Source organism: Sander lucioperca, chromosome 16, assembly GCF_008315115.2.
Source record: "Sander lucioperca isolate FBNREF2018 chromosome 16, SLUC_FBN_1.2, whole genome shotgun sequence".
Lineage (NCBI taxonomy): Eukaryota > Metazoa > Chordata > Actinopteri > Perciformes > Percidae > Sander > Sander lucioperca.
Window position 1 is genome coordinate 14,934,001 of NC_050188.1, and position 18,024 is coordinate 14,952,024.

At 41.2% G+C, this 18,024-nt stretch overlaps 1 protein-coding gene and 1 long non-coding RNA gene across 2 annotated transcripts in view; both read right to left on the bottom strand.

Moving 5' to 3' along the window:
• LOC116064135 (CD209 antigen-like) overlaps positions 1-18,024 on the bottom strand; it is a 205,516-nt gene that overhangs the window by 76,494 nt on the left and 110,998 nt on the right. The gene's annotated exons all lie outside the window — the stretch shown is intronic.
• Positions 15,523-16,389, bottom strand: LOC116064167. Its single transcript, XR_004108472.2, has 2 exons — positions 16,314-16,389; positions 15,523-15,953 (listed from the first exon to the last, which is right to left on the bottom strand). It is a non-coding gene; the product is annotated as an uncharacterized LOC116064167 (long non-coding RNA).

Genomic DNA, 18,024 nt, shown 5'->3' on the forward strand with positions numbered 1-18,024 from the left:
GTTTCCTCTTCTTTCCAGCTCTCAGCGAAGGCGGTCGCTTTTTCTCCCTCTCCCTCCCAGGCCTACCCTGCTTGCTATCTTGTCTTGTGTTGTCTGCTGTTAACTTTTTAGAGACTCTCCCTGCAAGGCTCTACAAATACCTAAAAATCATGGAATTGATTAACTGGTCTCTCAACGCAATTGACACTGTATTCTCGAGGAGGAGCACTGGTTCGGGTGAGCCAGCATGTCCTGACGGGACGTTTGCTGCGGGGTATACGATGGACGGCTGGGAGAAATGGCGTGTCGTGTGTCTCTCTGCTCTTTCCGTGGAGGACGTTGAGGATATCTACCTATTTGGAACCCTGATAACTGGAATGTTGCTAATTGGAGGATGCTTCGCTCTAGTTTATCGAAGAATTGGAAAGACTTTGGTAGCTGTCCAAAGCCCAAGGAAGCTGCCTGGCCTGACTGAAGCTGTCGAAAAAGCGATCAGTTCGCAAACTGGAACTATTAATCGCGTGATGGAAAACAACATGGTGATGACCCGCGGCTTGGATACCATCATGAGGAAGGTCATGGATTTGGAAAGAAAAATTGACCAGTTGAACAGTGTGTAGTTGGACAATAGAATGAATGTTTAAATTAGAGCAGCCATTCATGTAGACAAAACAAATTTAATCTTTCGGCTCCCTTATCCTGAACGGCCTTGCCAAGGCCGTATCTTGGAACAAACAGTCACCCTGTTGGGGCTCTGCAAGCGAGACTCTCTTGGTTCCTCCCCCGTCTTCCCTACTGCCTGCTGATTGTCGTATCGGTTCTGGACTATTCAAGGGTGTCACCACGGCAACGTGCTGTGTTTTCGCTATAACATTCTGCGGACTGGGTCACTAGTGGGACTGCCTGGCTGTGCGTTTCTCAGCAGGCCAAACTCCCCCAACCTACCCTCTCCCCAGTCCAACGCCTTCGCAGCCAAATGTGCAACTGTACATTTATGTTATGTTATGTTATGTTATGTTATGTTATGTTATGTTCAGCAGTGCAAATGCACTGTTTGTGTGCTTATGTGCTGAGGTGTTTTTTTCCTGTTCCCAAACTGTTCTTATCTTTATGAGGATAGTCTGAGAGTTGCTTTTTTTTTCCCTCTCCTCTCCTCATGTGATGCTGTATTCTCCCTGCGGGAGTTAAGAGAGAGTTGTTTTGGCGCCGCATATATGGCGACTCGGTGTGTCTGTGCGTGTTGCTTTAATGTGACATGCACCTACAGCACCAGGACAAATTCCTTGTGTGTGTAAACGTACTTGGCAATAAAGCTTTTTCTGATTCTGATTCTGATTCTGATTCTGATTTTTCTTTTCTTTCTCAGATACTTATTATGTAGGCTCCTCTGTTATACATGGCTTCTCTATATGTGTCTGAAGGTGGTGAGTCAGAATATTATTTATGCTTTGTCCTGTTCAAATGTGTTTTCATAACATGTTTTGTAGACGTTTATAACTATATATGGTTACTTGTGCAGCACTGGTGTAATGCACAGTTAGGATGCATAATGTAGGGTGTAGACGCTTAGTTCAGGGAAGCGTTTTGGGGAGGGCTGGGTTGGTTTGTTTATCTTTTTCTCTTTTCCTTTTTCCCACATTGTTTTTTAGTTATGTTAATATGTTTTATCAGAAGGTCTTGTACAAAGAGTCTCATACTACACAGGTAACTCAGCAAATATATTGTGCGCACAATGTGGGATCATAGTTGATATTGCAGAAATTAAATTGTGCTCTTGGAATGTCCACGGGATTCAGGGCCCCATTAAACATAAACAGATTCTTAATTACTTAAAAAAAGAGAAAGTACAGATTGCAATGTTACAAGAGACCCATCTAGATGACAATGAACATCTAAAGTTAAAAAGAGAGTGGGTGGGCCAGATTTACTATTCGTCCTTCACAAGTAATAGCAGGGGTGTAGCCATCCTAGTTCACAAATCTCTGCCTCTGACAGAGGTGGAAGTTAGGGCTGACATATCGGGCAGATATGTAATGATTAAAGGGACACTATTTGGGGAAGCCGTCTCCGATTGTTGAGTCCTTAGTGATAGCTGGTGACTTTAACCGTTGCCTAAACCCGTGCTTAGATAAATATAGTAAAACTGTACAGTCTAATATGGGGCAAGGTCGATGTCTACTTGGCTGCTGCATGGATGTACATTTTATTGACACTTGGAGGACCCTTCACCCCACTGATCGGCAGTATACATTTTACTCAAAAGTACATAAATCATCCTCCAGGATTGACTATTTTTACCTCTAAAAATGTCCTTCAGAGGGTAATTTCTTGCTCTATTGGCAATATAGTTATTAGTGATCAGTCGCCAGTGTTTTCAGTCATGTCCGGCAGGGCTCAAAGCATTAGGGGGCAATGGCGCTTTCCAAACCATCTACTTAAAAATCCCAATTTTAAAACATATCTTATTATTTCATTACTGAGAACAGTACCCCAGATGCATCTCCTAGTGTACTTTGGGAAACTGCTAAGGCCGTTATTCGGGGCTCTACTATATCATTTTCAGTAAGTCTTACTTAAAAACGGAGAGCAGAACAGGAGATTCTTGAGGAGCAACTAAACAAATTGCAGGGAGAATTTAACCTTAAGCCTTCAGAAGGCCTGAGGCTCTAAATTGACACTACCACAGCAGCTCTGGACACTCTTCTATCTAAAGAGGCTCAGAAATCCATACTGTTTGGTAAGCATAAGATAAATTAATTTGGCAACAAGCCAAGCAAATATCTAGCCAATTTGATTAAAGAGGTGATTAAGTGATTATATAGGGTATTATACACTGTTCCTTAAGGTCTCCTAATAGAGATATGTAACATTGGTTGGGCTGAAAATTACCCGAATGCTATTTTATTAGGCCCTTAACTACCCTGTGAATATGGCTCTATTTGGAACAAGAGCTTTTCTTCCAAATATGGTGTGCTCATGAATATTTAGATGAGCTGCGCGCTGACTGGTTTGAGCGAACCCCATAGAAACACATTGGAGACGAGACAGCAGGTCTCATATTTCAGACACTGCAAAGTTATACATTTTTTTGTCGGGCTATTTCGTTATTAAATTCACTTCTGAGACTTTTTTAAGCGAGAAATATAATATAATATAAAGCTCAAATATGGGCTGTCTTACGAAAATTGATGGCTAATTGCAAATTTGGTAAGACGTGTTGGACTTTATCTAGGAGCTCCAAAAAGTCTGACGAGAAAGCGGCAACCTCCATACCCAGTGAAAGTCACAGTTTCCCTGGGTACTGGACTACTGGAATACTCGGGGCTCCGTGGAGCTCCGTTGAGCTGGCTGGCTGCCAACATTAGGGGTTTCGTTAGCTGCTACTGTCCCTTCAATCCTATGTGTACAGATCACGGCTAGTTAGCTTCATTTTCGGCGTAATTAGAGTATATTTACAGTTTGAATTTCGTCACGCCACTTATATAACATCTACCCCAAGGTCTTATAAAGCTAACAATGGTGTCCGATTTCAATTTAATGCATTTTTGTGAATTTCAGAGGAATTCTAAGAGGAGGCTAGCTAGCTCTCATTGATAGAGCTCCATCCAGCCGCAGGCTCTATCAATGAGACTTGCGGACAAGAGGCGTTTATTTCCCCGATCGTTTGTTTAAATAACTCAACACATCATAATTACACACATTATAAGATTAACTGGAACCTGTGGTAAGAGATTGCTGGCGTAACAAGCTCGCTGACCGCGCTCTCACTCACACACACTGGCCATTTAGCAGGAAGAGGGGAGCAGCAGGCCCTGGAGCTCTGTCAGGGCAGCGGCGTTTGGTAGTCCATTAACCCAAAAAACTGTGACTTTGCGCGGGTATGGAGTGTTAGTTCATTTCCTAACCTGGCTTAGGACACTCATCCTGTACGTCTTCGGTTTTTCCTGCATCCACCGTGTGTGTGTGTGTGTGTGTGTGCGCGTCACTCGCAGGGGGGCTCGCTGCAGAGAGCCGACAGCTTTCAGCGACTTTAGAGTGAAAAAAACGTTTGAACGTACATTGATGTTAAAATGTATACAGGTTGGCAGGACGGTCTTTCGCTGTACGTTTTGTTGGTAAATGTGAGATGTTCGAGTCACACACGTCTCGTCGTCATATCAGAAACAAGGAAATGAATTTGGCGACGTACATTGTGTTACGTCATCCTGTTCTCACTCCCGCTTGGTCATTGGCTCTCAGAGTCACACACTGACGCAAAGTCTTGCACATGGGACTGCTGGGATTGGTAGAAGTCACGGGAAACACCAGTTATTGGTCAAATTTGTGGTAAAGTTGCGGTGATTGGTCAAAATTGCGAGTCGCACTAAATTCACGGTGATTGGTTGAATTTGCATGAATTGTTGCGATCGTGACATCGCGAAATCCTGGAGGGACTGTATAATGTCCATGTAAGAATAACCTTTTACTCAGCAGATTAATTGCTGTGATCTGTGGTTGGGTGTGTCAGACCCTTCAGGTTCACTTCAGGTGAGAACGCCATCTGACCCAAATACAGGAAGTAAACCACAAACAGTTACTAGCCTGCAGCTTCAACCTTGCACACAATTTATATATGATTTAAGGCATGATAACTTTCAGATCCATAATTTGTTCTGAGCATACATCGTGTCTGTGTGACATCATCAGTCTGGGTGACATCAGTCTGGGTGACATCATCAACACTGAGGCAGAACCAGAAACCCAAGACGTTATAAATGTGGTGTTGCTCCATTATCTCTGAGACCAGAAGTGTCGGCAGGTTTCACTCAGATATTCTGTCCAATAACAAGCGACCGTTTCCACCATGTGACATTTGTTAACAGTGTTTGGTGCCTTTGACAAAGTGCAGTGTGAACGCAATCCCAACCAAATAAATAAATGCAACAATGCTGCAACGTCACCCCTGAATCTGGTGTCTGTCCAGTCTGGTGAACTATAGGTGTGAAAGCGTCCTTAAAGAAATTATTAAACCTCTTAGGTAAACAGATTATTACACTAAAGTAAAACAAATATAAACTCATCTGAAATGTTGAGTTGTAATGGGCCAATGAATTGCAGAACTGATGCAATAAAAAAAAAGCTGCCTTATAGTGACTTTCCTCTCTCTCTCTCTCTCTCTTTAGTCTCTCTCTCTCTCTCTCTTTAGTCTCTCTCTCTCTCTCTCTTTAGTCTCTCTCTCTCTCTCTCTCTCGTCTCTCTCTCTCTCTCTACATTGCTAATGTTATTCAACAGACTTCGTCACACTACTTTCCTCCTTCCTGTCATGTGGTTTCATGTCTTTACCGGAGTCAATGCTTCCTCAGATCTCAGAAATGACCCTTGTCAGTTAAATGTTACCATAACCAAACACATCGGGCATCATTTCTTAATAAAAAATTAGTCTTCTAACCAGAGAGCTGTGATACTTTTAGCAGAACATAATAAAACTAACTACAGGAAAGAGCTGCAAAACACAAGGTTTCCATACTGTACATGTACATCTATAGAGACAAACATAGATGGCGGCAGTTTCCTTGAGAACTGACAGCTGAGTGTCAAACTAAACTGAGAGCAAACGTAGAGTTTACACATCAGTCCAACATGACTTGAAGGTCAGCCACATTCAAACAGATCAACATGGGTATTTATGATATTGATTTGTCATAATGTGTCACTTACCTCCTCCGTGTGACTGATTATCAGTGTGATCTCTGATAGCGTCTGTGCTCTCGTATATTTCCACCTCCCTTTCCTCCCATTCTACTTTGTCTTCCTGAACATTTCTGTTGTATCTCACCTTCTTTGACAAATCTGATTTGGCATAAATATCTTCGGACATCTTGAGAAACCGTAGCTGAACTTAACTTCCCTTACTGCTTACCGCGCTGTGTAGATCTGTCACTACGCTGCTGTAAAACTTGTAAAATTTGGTAGATATACATTCAGTAATGTGACATATACTCTACTGATGCTGCTGCTGCCAGTGTTTCGTGGAAAGTAAAGAACATTAAGGAAGTGACAGCGCGCACACACACACACACACACACACACACACACACACACACACACACACACACACACACACACACACACACACACACACACACACACACACACACACACTTATTACTTATTAAATTGATATATTTTAATAAAAACATAGTAACTCCAGTCTGGTGGTTTTCTTAACTTCAGCGAGGACACTGCATTGTCCAACGTTTGGATTTATTTTATGAAACCATTTATAAACTATAAATGCATTTGTGTACAACTGAAAAATGTATAAATAGCATTCCTTCACAGCTTAGATAAACGGTTTCATACCCCACAGCCAGCCATACACAGCAGTTCAACAGCCAAAAGAGGAAATGCTGCTTTCACAGTTCTTTCTGTTGCCTAAACTAAAACTTTGTAATGTTTAATGAAGTTACAATGACATTTTATGAACTAAAATTGATATCCTGCATTGGAACAAGTTATTAGACCATCAGTCTGTCAATCCATGATTCAAAAATAACAGACTCCCAGTACTGTGGGGCCCAATCCCTAAAAGTGATTGCTAAGCCTCTGTCCTGACTGACAGGTCCTAAAGCATCTCCTGCTTTATCGTCTGTTTTAAAATAAATGGGACCATAATTTACTAAATGAACATCATGCTGTATTAAATAACACTTGAAACTAGTGAATGAGACCATGAACTCATTATGAAAATGTTTACTGAGGTAATAAATCAAGTGAGAAGTAGGCTCATTTTCTCATTGACTTCTATAGAAACACTTCTTTCTGGAGCCAGTGGAGTCTCCCCCTGCTGGAAATTACAGAGAATGCAGCTTTAAGGTAGCCTGGTCCTACCAGACTCTCGTACATTTCATTTGTACAGAGAGTGTTAACTTCCTTGAAGGCGGGTACTCTGTTGAAGTTTAAAACTACTGGATCTGCCCAGAGCCACTCTGGATCTGCCATAACCAATCGCTAACGTTTGGTCGTGACGTATGCCATGCGCATATGCAACAAGAGGGGAGACCGTCAAGGCTATTAGCATTAGCACAGCTAGCGATAGCTTTAGCCAACTACTTCACCACTAACGGAGCGAGCTGGAAAATCAAACTGTTCCCGAACCCCGTGGGGAGGAGGGCCACAACATCATGGCCAATAACACAACTCAGCAAAGATTGTTCTTGCTCGGGCTTTAACTTTTGGATATTCGGCAGCGTTGCTGCCACAACGGACCGAATGGCGTCGCTCGCATCTTTCTAGTGCATGTCCTCAACGTCATCGTTCTCAGCCACTACCTCTGTTCGCTGATTGGACCGGTAAATATTTGACCGAAGAAAACCTAAGAATATACCGTAAAACCAGACGGAGTACTGAAGGGAAATGAAAATTGAGCGGAAGTAAGTAGGAGGGCGGAGCCAGGCTAGCTTTAAGGAGCTTCAAGATGGCATCTTTTCATTGTTTTCTGCCCCTACTGTCTCTTCATAAGATCAGCAGCCTGTCCCATAGACTTTACATTGTGATTGAGTCACACACATTAAACTACAGAAGCTTTTCATCTCTGATAACTTTTAAAAATATATGTGCTCAAATTATGCTTATTTTGAGGTTCATAATTGCATTTAGAAGTTATATAAGAATAGGTTTACATGGTTTAATTTTCAAAAAACACCATATTGTTGTTGTACTGCACATTGCTGCAGCTCCTCTTTTCACCCTGTGTGTTGAGCTCTCTGTTTTAGCTACAGAGTGAGGCATCACACTTCTATCCCATCTTTGTTGGGAGTCGCACATGCTCAGTAGCTAGGTAAGGACTACTAGCTAGAAGCTAGCGCTGCTAGTGGTTAGCCACCTCGTTCTCAATGGCAAAACACTGCTACAACACTACAGAACTACTTACATGTCCCTCGTCTGCAGGTATTCAATGCAGAGTTGGAAGTGCGCCCTCGTTTAGAAGAAGTCTCCCGGCTAATCCTGCCTTGTACTGACCGAAGTTGGAGAAACAGCTAGCTGATGTGGTATTAGCTAAAGTGATTAGCACACACCAAATGTTTCGGTCGATGACATAGACGGCCGTGTCGATTTTGACCAGCTCACCCGGAGACTGAAGGCAGGTTACATTCAGAAACCGTATCACACTCTAAACAGCATAGATGTTTTTTTTCCAAGTTTGTATGTGTGTGGAAGCACCAGAGACACAAAATAACACCCCATATCCCAGAAAAAGTGTTTTTCTCATAATATGGGCACTTTAAACTCCTAAAACTAACCTCCGTGGCCGGCAAAAGTTGTCAGAGCACAAATAATGCAATTCGAAATGTAAAAAAAACTAAATAATACAACTGTGAATCAAGTTCTATGAACAATTTCTGTTAAAATACACAGACACACAACTGTTGATACACAGTTATTCCTTAGAGTGTACTTCCAATTAATATGAAACTAACACACACAGAGAACACTGCCACAGTTAGCATTAATGATAATGATCCTGTTCGACTGACAGTACCTAGGTAAGGACTACTAGCCAGTCAGGACCAGAGTATGAGAGCGTGCCACGCTATCAGCTAGGTGAGCATTATAACGTGTACTACAAAGTGACGCATGTTTGTCTCTGAAGTAAAGGCTGGACTACAATAGAGCTGTTTGGAGCAGTTAGTGAACAGTGTTTTCTGTTGGAGATGGTAAGTCCCTTTGGGGGGGGGGGACTTTGGGCTTTTTCACTTTGTAAACCTATAACATGCACAAAAAAGATATATAACACAATTAAGGAAAGGGAAAAAGCCAAAAAAGCATAATATGAGCACTTTACCTTAAGTATCAAGTGTGAACATGAACCAAAACATCCTCTGTTTTATCACCTGTCTCTTTAAGACCCCTCCTGTAAAAGCCTAGTCTGCTCTGATTGGCTTATTTAAAAAAATGTGGCACAGCTATGCAAAAGGTAGTTGTTAAGCCGTGGGCAGAGATACTCAGACGGGGGAAGTATATTCTAATGAGCCTGACTGTGACAGAGGAAGGAGAGTCAAATGTGAATAGCTTGTTGAATCGCATGTTTCCTCATCTAGACAGCCGTGAAAAAACTGAGTTGTCTTATTTCACAGCTGGTGGGTTGGTAGACACTCCAGATACCCAAATGTATGTAAGAACTGGAAAAGTATGTTTTTATGACGTGTCCCCTTTAAGATATGACAGTTTGTATTAAAACAAAATACTCACAGCGAATGAAGAGTCCAGCCAATATCAGAAGATAAAACCCTCCCAGAGTCACTGCAGTAGCTCTGAAACACCTTCTGTTGTTGGCTGCAGGGTTGTTTTGAGTGTGTGGTCCTACAGAGACAAAATACATCCAGAACATGTTTTATTATGTTTGAAGTTTGAACAATAAGAATGACTAAAGAGGCACCAGATTACAGCACCAAGACACCTGATAATGACCCAGAGGTAATGTTGAGTATCTAATTGTTATGAAGCCACAAGTAAACTGACATGAACTTCCCCTTTACAACAATCATCATTTCAGACTTACTGGCTCTTTGTGGTCTGAGATCAGCGTGATGCTCTTCATCCTCTAAGATCTCCACCTGACAATCCTCTTCCTCTCTGCTGTTCTCTTGGACGTTTCTGTTATATCTCACATTCAGGCTCAAACGTGGAGCAGCGACAGTATCTGCAGACATCTTGACAAACTGAAAACTGAAGTGAACGTATTCTCCGTCTCACTGTCTGTCTTTAAGTTGGTCACTCCTTTAACACAGGAAGTGGCTGCAGCACAAACCAATAAGAAAGATGCACACCCTAATACATTTGTTACTGTTAGGGCGTTTTCACACATGAAAGTCCGAACCAAGGTCCGGACCAAGGTTCATGTTTTTGTTACATTGTAACATTTGATCCGGTAAGTTTTGGTTTCACACTGCAGTTATGCAAGCGCACTAAAGATCTCTACGTGACAAAACTACGTCCTGCCGTCATCACATACGTGAGCTGCGTCTCCAGATACTTATAATTGATTGGTTTGTAGACGGGCTTCCCCGTCCTCCCCGGAGTTTTTTCAGCTGACTGCTGCTCTCCTCTACTGCCGCGGCTCTTTTTGTTTTGTTGTGATGTTGAGAAGCAAGACACTGGAACTTTCTGGAGAATTTATTCAGAGACAAACGGGAACCTAAACTGTACATTTACTACCACTTAACAAATAAACTGCTGATGTATTCTCTACTCTGATAGCCGACAGCTGTCTGCTCTGAGCGCATTCACCGTCACTCTCACTCTCTCATGTAGCCTACACACTAAGCACCGAGCTATTCCTTAAAGGAGCTATTCCCCGGTCTTGTAACACAAGGAGAGCCTGCCAGAGCTTCTTCTATTTGGTCCGAAAGTCCGAACCATCCAAAAAATGCTTTCACACTGTAAACGAACCGGACCATGGTTCAGTTTGGTCCGGACCGAGACCACCTCTTTTGGTCGGACCAAAATTTGGTCTTTTGATCCGGACCGTGGTCCGGGGGAGGTTTCACACCTCTAATTTTGTTTCGGATCAAACTGAAAAGTCCGAAAGTCCGGACCAAATGAGGTATGTGTGAAAACGCCCTTAGACAAAAAGTCCCACTTAACTTAAAATATGCTTACATTTAGGCATTCAGTCATTTGGGAATTAGAATTATGAAACCCTTTAAAATAAACTTTATAAAAGTATGTTAAAGTAAAGCTGTTTCTTCCTGACTGTAAAATTGAGGAAATGAACATATGTGTGCATAGCTGTATTCACACCTCTCTGACACAGGAACTGTTGTTGGACCGGATACTTATTTTAGAGGAAGTGAAGTTTAGGTGTGAATTTTAATGTTTTAGTGAAACAAACAAAACACATGATAGACCATCTTCTTTACTGACACACAACCAGGGTCTGTGATAATTACCTGAAGTTCAGCTGGATGGAATAAAGAATAAGCTCTGCTACATGCACAGCTAGTAACACACAGAGAGCAGATCATAGATGCATAACAGAGTAGAGGAGTACAGAAAAAAGATGGAGATGAATGACCAATGTTGCAAGTCTTCCATGTGTAATAGTTTATGCATGTGTGTGCTAATGACTAGTTAGCTGAAGTGTTGTTGTAAATGATCCTAAAATTATTTCTCTGTGGCTCTTTTTGTCAGTTACAGCTTCAGGTGCATTACCTCCACCATCTGGACTGGAGTAGTACTGACTCTGATTAGCATGTAGCTCTGGAAAACTGACTGACTGCAATCAGACTAGTGACGTGGCTAACAGAGACTCATATACAGTATGTGGGAAGATGTTTACAAAAGTATTTCATCTGGATTTAATCCACATATAAGACACTTGAAATGATGAGTGTAAATGAGACCTTGGTTAAGATTTGGGAAATATTCTTATCACAGTAAAGCCCACATTATCGGTGGGTTTAGGGTAGGGTTGGGTACTGAACTCGATACTTTGTAAGGTACCAACCGGAGTAGGCTGGTACTACCAAGGACCAATTCAGGTCAAATCAATCTGTGCCAAATTTCAACCTGAAATTGCGTACCCAAGCATGATCTTCTTAGTCCTCTCTGCATGTTTGACAGAGAGCGCGAGTCTCAGCTCCGACTCAAACACACAGAGCTGCAGTAAAGACGGAGCAAAATATGTCGCCTCTGCAGCTTGTTCAAGTCGCAGTGAGTCACGTAAATGCCGATGACGCGGTCGCAAATGTGGTTACACTTTTAAAAACTCCACACAGATAACGCTGGCTGCAATATAATGACGAGTTATCTCAGGACACACAATCTATAGTTTACAAAGACCAACTTACCCCCCAAGAGCAAGCATTTGGTACAACAGTGGCTCTGAGAAACTTCCTTTTAGGCAGAAACCTCAGAGTGGCAGTTATAGTAACAATAAAGATAGTGGAGCTATGACTAGAAATAATAGTTTTAGCAGTTCAGGGCGTAGCGGTGCGTTGCAGGGCATAGCGGGGCATAGCTGGGTGTAGCAGGGCGTTGCAGGGCATAGTAGGGCGTAGTATGGTACAGCAGGGAATCGAGCAGGGCCACGGCACCAGCTGCAACCATGATTTAGGTACCACCACAATCCAAGTAAAACTGCGAGGAGGGAAAACATAAGGATTCTGGGAAATAAGCTCCCCAGAGATAAGTTAGTGACAAGCATTTCTGGGACATGAATGCACGCAGATGGAAAGAGAAAAAAGGTCAGTGTGTCAAAGGAAGTCCCCCGGCAATCTAGACCTATAGCAGCATAACTAAGAGCTGGTCCAAAGTAAACCTGAGCCAGCCCTACAAGGGTAGGTCAATTACATGTTACATTACATTACATGTCATTTAGCTGACGCTTTTATCCAAAGCGACTTACAACTGGATTATATATCAGAGGCTGCACATCTCTGGAGCAACTAGGGGTTAAGTGTCTTTCTCAGGGACACAGTTATACACCGTCCCCCACCAGACTAGGTGAACGCTGCCACTCCTCACTCCTTAACTATAAGCTTCATCAAAGAGGAGAGTTTTAAGTTTACTCTGAAATGTGGAGACGGTGTCTGCCTCCTGAACCCAGACTGGGAGCTGGTTCCACAGGAGAGGAGCCTGATAGCTAAAGGCTCTGGCTCCCATTCTACTTTTAGAGACCATAGTGTGGTCAACGTTACACTCCCTCTTAGACAGGCGGGTACAACAGCTTTCTCTATGCCCTGGAGACAGACTGACAGGCTGGAGGTTGTAGGGCAAGGCATCTTTATTTCTATAGCACATTTCAGCAGCAAGGCAATTCAAACATTTTACATCAAACATTAAAGAGCAATTAAAAACTTTCATGAAAGAGATATAACATAAAAACAGGCTGAAATAGAATAAGATACAAATACAAGAATACAAGTTACAGTGCAGTATAAGATGTAAATAAGAATTTGATTAAATAGGTTGAAGGGACAGGTTTGGGAGGGGAGAGGGAGGGGTTTATTTTGTGTGGAGCGTAAAAAAGATAAATAGGTTTGGAATTATTTTACAACTGAAATTATTTTGTTATTACAAAGGTGAAGTACAGGAAAAAGTAACCTTTGACCCAGACACTGAATTTCAGGCACCATTTAAAATGTGAACGGTAGCCAGCCCTAGTTACAGGACATGAACTCTGGTCAAGAGATATAACATGAACCTTAATGCATGTTTAACTCTCCTGGGGAAGATTCTCTCTGGCAGCTGGAAATCAGCAGCTGACTGCTGGTTTATCAAAGGAAACACAGGAACAACTTCTAACTGATTACAAATGTAGTAATCAACTATAAGTAAACCAAAGTAAAGGCAACCTGCTAATGCATATTTTTATTAGCTTTTACTATAATAATCCTGTAGGACTATAGAGTAAATGCATGACTTCTAACCAGATTGTGCTCTATGAAGGGCAGAGGAACAATATCTCTGTAATCAGGTTATTTAGCAACACAGAATAAACAGCTGAGCAAATGTTAAAGAATTGGTCTGATTTAACAAAGCTGATCCCAACACTACACACCTCTCTGTCATCAAAGAGTTCAGATCATCTTTTTCTTATACTCATATCTACTTTGTGTCCATTTTCCTTGTTGATCGCAGCATACAGCATGGTAACCGTCATAGTGAGTCAGTCCTGATGCCCAGAACCTGTCAGACAGATAAAATGTCGTCCTTTTATCAAACAGCTGAAACTCCTGATAGTTATTAATTTGAAGTAAACAGTTGCATTTCATTTTTAAAGTCATTTTAAAACAAGAGGTGATCGTGCCTTTTCTGTGGTGGCTCCAAGGCTCTGGAACTCTCTCCCTTTAGCCTTGAGAGCCTTGGATTCTGTGGAAACTTTTAGAAAATGCCTAAAGACTTTTTTAGAAAAGCATTTAATTAGCCATGTTTTTTTTATTTTTTTTTATTGTATTTTATGTGTTATTTGGTTTTACTGTAAAGCACTTTGTGGCCCCTTTCGTCTGTGAAAGGTGCTATAAATAAAGTTTACTTACTTTAAATATCTGTAATTATCATTTTAATAACTCATTTAAGATTCAGTTTTGTAAATCAATGTAATCTGTAACAGCTAATCAAAGAGTCAAACCTTGTTCAGTGCTCCCACATCTGTTTTTACTAATTTAAGGGGTTTATTTACAGAAATCATCCCCAAAAAACAAGGTATGAAGTGTTTTTGAATATCTAACACCAAGATGTCTTAGAAGATATCCTCCACAAACACAGAAACATCTGGTTAATATCTGTAAACATGATAAAGACTGACACATAAACCTAACGGTCAAAATACCAAAACTGAACCGTTTAAATGCTCCTAAATTAACATTTGTGTGTAACAGACTGACTATTGAGTCAGAAGAAAAGTCAATCAGGTCAGGTCCGGGGGGGAAAAGACGTCGTACAGAAACAATGTCTGGTCATCATTGGTTCTGGGGGAACAGAATTCATTATATAAAAAAAATTATACTCATCTTTACCTTTATGTAAAATCATACTTTTAACAAAAAAGGAATAGTGTTAATATTACAAAATTGCATTTAAACTTACAAGTAAAAGTAGGCCTACAAAAAGGCTCATTTTTTATGTTTTTAAAACAAACACTGAATCAGCAAATCCCTCAAAGTCAACCACAATCCTAAACACATCAGGCAAAACATCTGCAGCCAGATGTGGCCTCCAAGTCAATCAACATCCTCTTAAAAGTGAAGTTTCGTGGATTTCTGTGACTTGTTCCAGGTAGAGGGAGCAACAAACTTAAACACCTTCTTCCTCAGTTCAACTAAATCAGAATGCTTTATTGATCCCCTCAGGGAAATAGTTCAGTTGCTCAGTCAGATTCAGATTCAAGGTAAAAAAAATAAATAAGAGTAAGAAAAGAGCGAGTCAATAAGTGTATAAAGGAACATGAAGTAACATAGCTACAGTGCAAAGAGTAAAAAAGTTAAGTAAAAGTAAAGTGAGATTACGTTTCTGACAAAATGCATTTAAAGGTCCAATATGCAATACTGACAGCTAGTGTTTAAAATAGTTACTGCAGTACAAATTCAAAATACTGGAGAGTCGTCTCCCACCTCCTGCCCAGACTGCCAGGCTGAGACCGCAGCATCCAACAATGTTAGACAGCGGAGTAGCTAACGTTAGATGCTGGCTATATTGACGGTCATAAAAGCCCGTGCTCACGCGGAGCTCTGTACCCAACTGACAGGCACACTTTTTCTGCTTAGAATTACAGTAGGAACCGCCAAAAACCCGACAACCTCGCCGTCCTCTCCACAGACAGGATAGGAACTACTAGCTAAAGATACCACTACCTTGCCGTCCTATTCCAACCGACTGAACACTTGTAGCAGTGATAAATTAGCCCGAAGCTAATGCTTACCTGTTCAGGAGTAATATTAGCCAACTCGGCGTCCTTTTGGGCTCTAAGCTGTCTCTCCATCTTTAAAATACATCGCCAATATTTACCCAGGGTTTGTTACGTCTCTGGTCACGCAGCTGTTAAACAGTTTGTTTTTTTAGGTCGTGTAGAATCTATCTCCGTTGATCCCGTTAGTTTGTATGCTGCTTCCATGGCTGTACTACAGCTGTAGCGTGCTGGCTTACTTGTCTACAGGTATATCTGGCAACCCGACCTGGCTGTCCAACTGGGCAGTTGATAACACACAGGCCAAAACATAAACAAATTCTGTCACGGAAGGTACATTTCTCCCGTATACCACATCGCAATGCGCCCGTGTTTTCCCCGAACGAGAAGAAGCAGAAATCACAGCAAAAACTGAAAATTGTTCGTTTCTAAACAGTGGAAATGTAACATATTGAAAAGGAGGTTTGAGAGGGATGTGTAGGTGGCTGGCTTGATACCAGTGGAGGTGTCGGTGACAACAGTTCAGTCCAGTCACTTTTAATTCCACAATTTCTTCATTGATTATTGGAGTAGGTATGTGTGGTTTCTAAGAGGAAAAGGATATGGGATACAATTAGCTCCATAATGCCACAATACAAGGCCACAATTAATTTGAATGACAAACATTTACACAAGAACTTAGAATGCAGGAAATAAGCTAGGTAGCCTACAAAGTCAATACATAATTATCTCTGCCCCGTAATTAATAAACTAACAATGCATATAAATAATCAAATGCACATATTCTTACACCAGTGATTCAAATGAGTAACGTAAACCAAGTTCAACTGTTCATTATAACAACACCTTTAAACAGCAGACAAACTGAAAGGAATGCAAGATTAGTGCTCGCCTTATCATAATTAAATTAGCAACATTCCATCAAAGTAAAAACATATAAACTTACATAACTCAATAACACACACACAAGGTAGGAGACACGGCATTTCCAGCAGCAACGCACAAGGATTCCTCCATGTGGCTTGAACAAAGGGAAGGGGCTGTGGACACAGGTGCTGTCTAATAAAGTCTGTGGCTGATTGAGGTTAATTAGTTGGAGGTGCAGTGACTACATGGGGAAATGAGTGGCAAAGAAAAGGGGGCGTGGCAACTGCTCTGCAAGTGCAGGACAGAGCTGAAAACTTCCAAAGCATGCATGCATGCATATATATATATATATATATATATATATATATATCTCCTCCTGGGTGCTCGGTTTGTTTCAGGGACGTATTAGAAGTATTTTTGATTTGGTTTGTTTACATGATGCTCGCCCGCCTCCGTCACACAAATAAAGGACGCATCTACTGTCACGCAGCGATGTGTTTTCAGTGAGTGTCTGAAATCTGGTTTGGACTTTCAGTTCACTATTTAATAAACACTATAGATGGAATAGTGAGTGAGTGAATAAGGGAGCAGTTTTCAAAACAGCTGAAGAAAGAGGAATGTGACGGACATCCGGTTGTGGATGTAGACCACATGCAGCACGACAGCTTGAAGTCATTTTCTCAACTGACTGCCCCCAGAGACAGAATGTTGATATTCTACATGTCTTTATCCCTCCTGTTGTCCTCGGGTCAAATTTGACCCGTTTACAAAAAACTTTCTATATCAGAACTATGACAAAAGAACGTTGAAAAAAGTGACAAATGTTGGAAAAAGCTACAAAAACGCAGGAAAAAACAAATCGACAAAAATTGGGAAAAAGTGACATCAAAAACATCACCAAAGGTGACAAAAACTTGTTAAAAAAGAGAAAGTTTATTGCACTTGGAAATAATGTGACAAAAAAAACTGGAATGAAATCGACAAAACGTTGAGAAAAGTGTAGAAAAAGATGATGTTGAAATTTGGACCCAGAAAAACACAGTTGCATGGTCGACGGGAAGACAACACAAGGGTTAAAAACACCAGATTACATTACATAACAACATCTTCTAAGATTCAAGACCAATTCTTTTATATTTTGGACAATGATTACAGATTTGGACCATTACACTTATTTCACTCATAGTCCATTTTTGCAAGTCCTCCATGTGTATTAGGTCATGCATGTGTTAATGGCTAGTTAGCTAAAGTGTTGTTGTTGTTGTTGTTGTAACTGAACTAAAAATGCACAAGTTATTTCTCTTGTGGCTCTTTTTGTCAGTTACAGCTTCAGGTGCATTACCACCACCATCTGGACTGGAGTAGTACTGACTCTGATTAGCATGTAGCTCTGGAAAACTGACTGACTGCAATCAGATTAGTGATGTGGCTAACAGAGACTCATATACAGTATGTGGGAAGGTGTTTACAAAAGTGTTGCATGTGGATTTAATCCAGAAAGGAGATGCTAGAAATGACGAGCATAAATGAGACCTTGGTTAAGATTTGGGAAATATCCTCATCACGGTAAAGCCAACAGTTGTGGTTGGGTTTAGAGTAGGGTTGGGTACCAAACTTAGTACTTTTTATGGTACCAACCGAATTACGTCGGTAAGACCGAAGACCTATTCATGTTAAATCAATGGTGCCAAATTGCGGTACTGTAGAGCAGTGGTTTTCAAACTTTTTTCAATAATGCATCTCATTTGAATTGTGTGTTTAAGCCAAGTACCACCTGACCAGCAATAGAT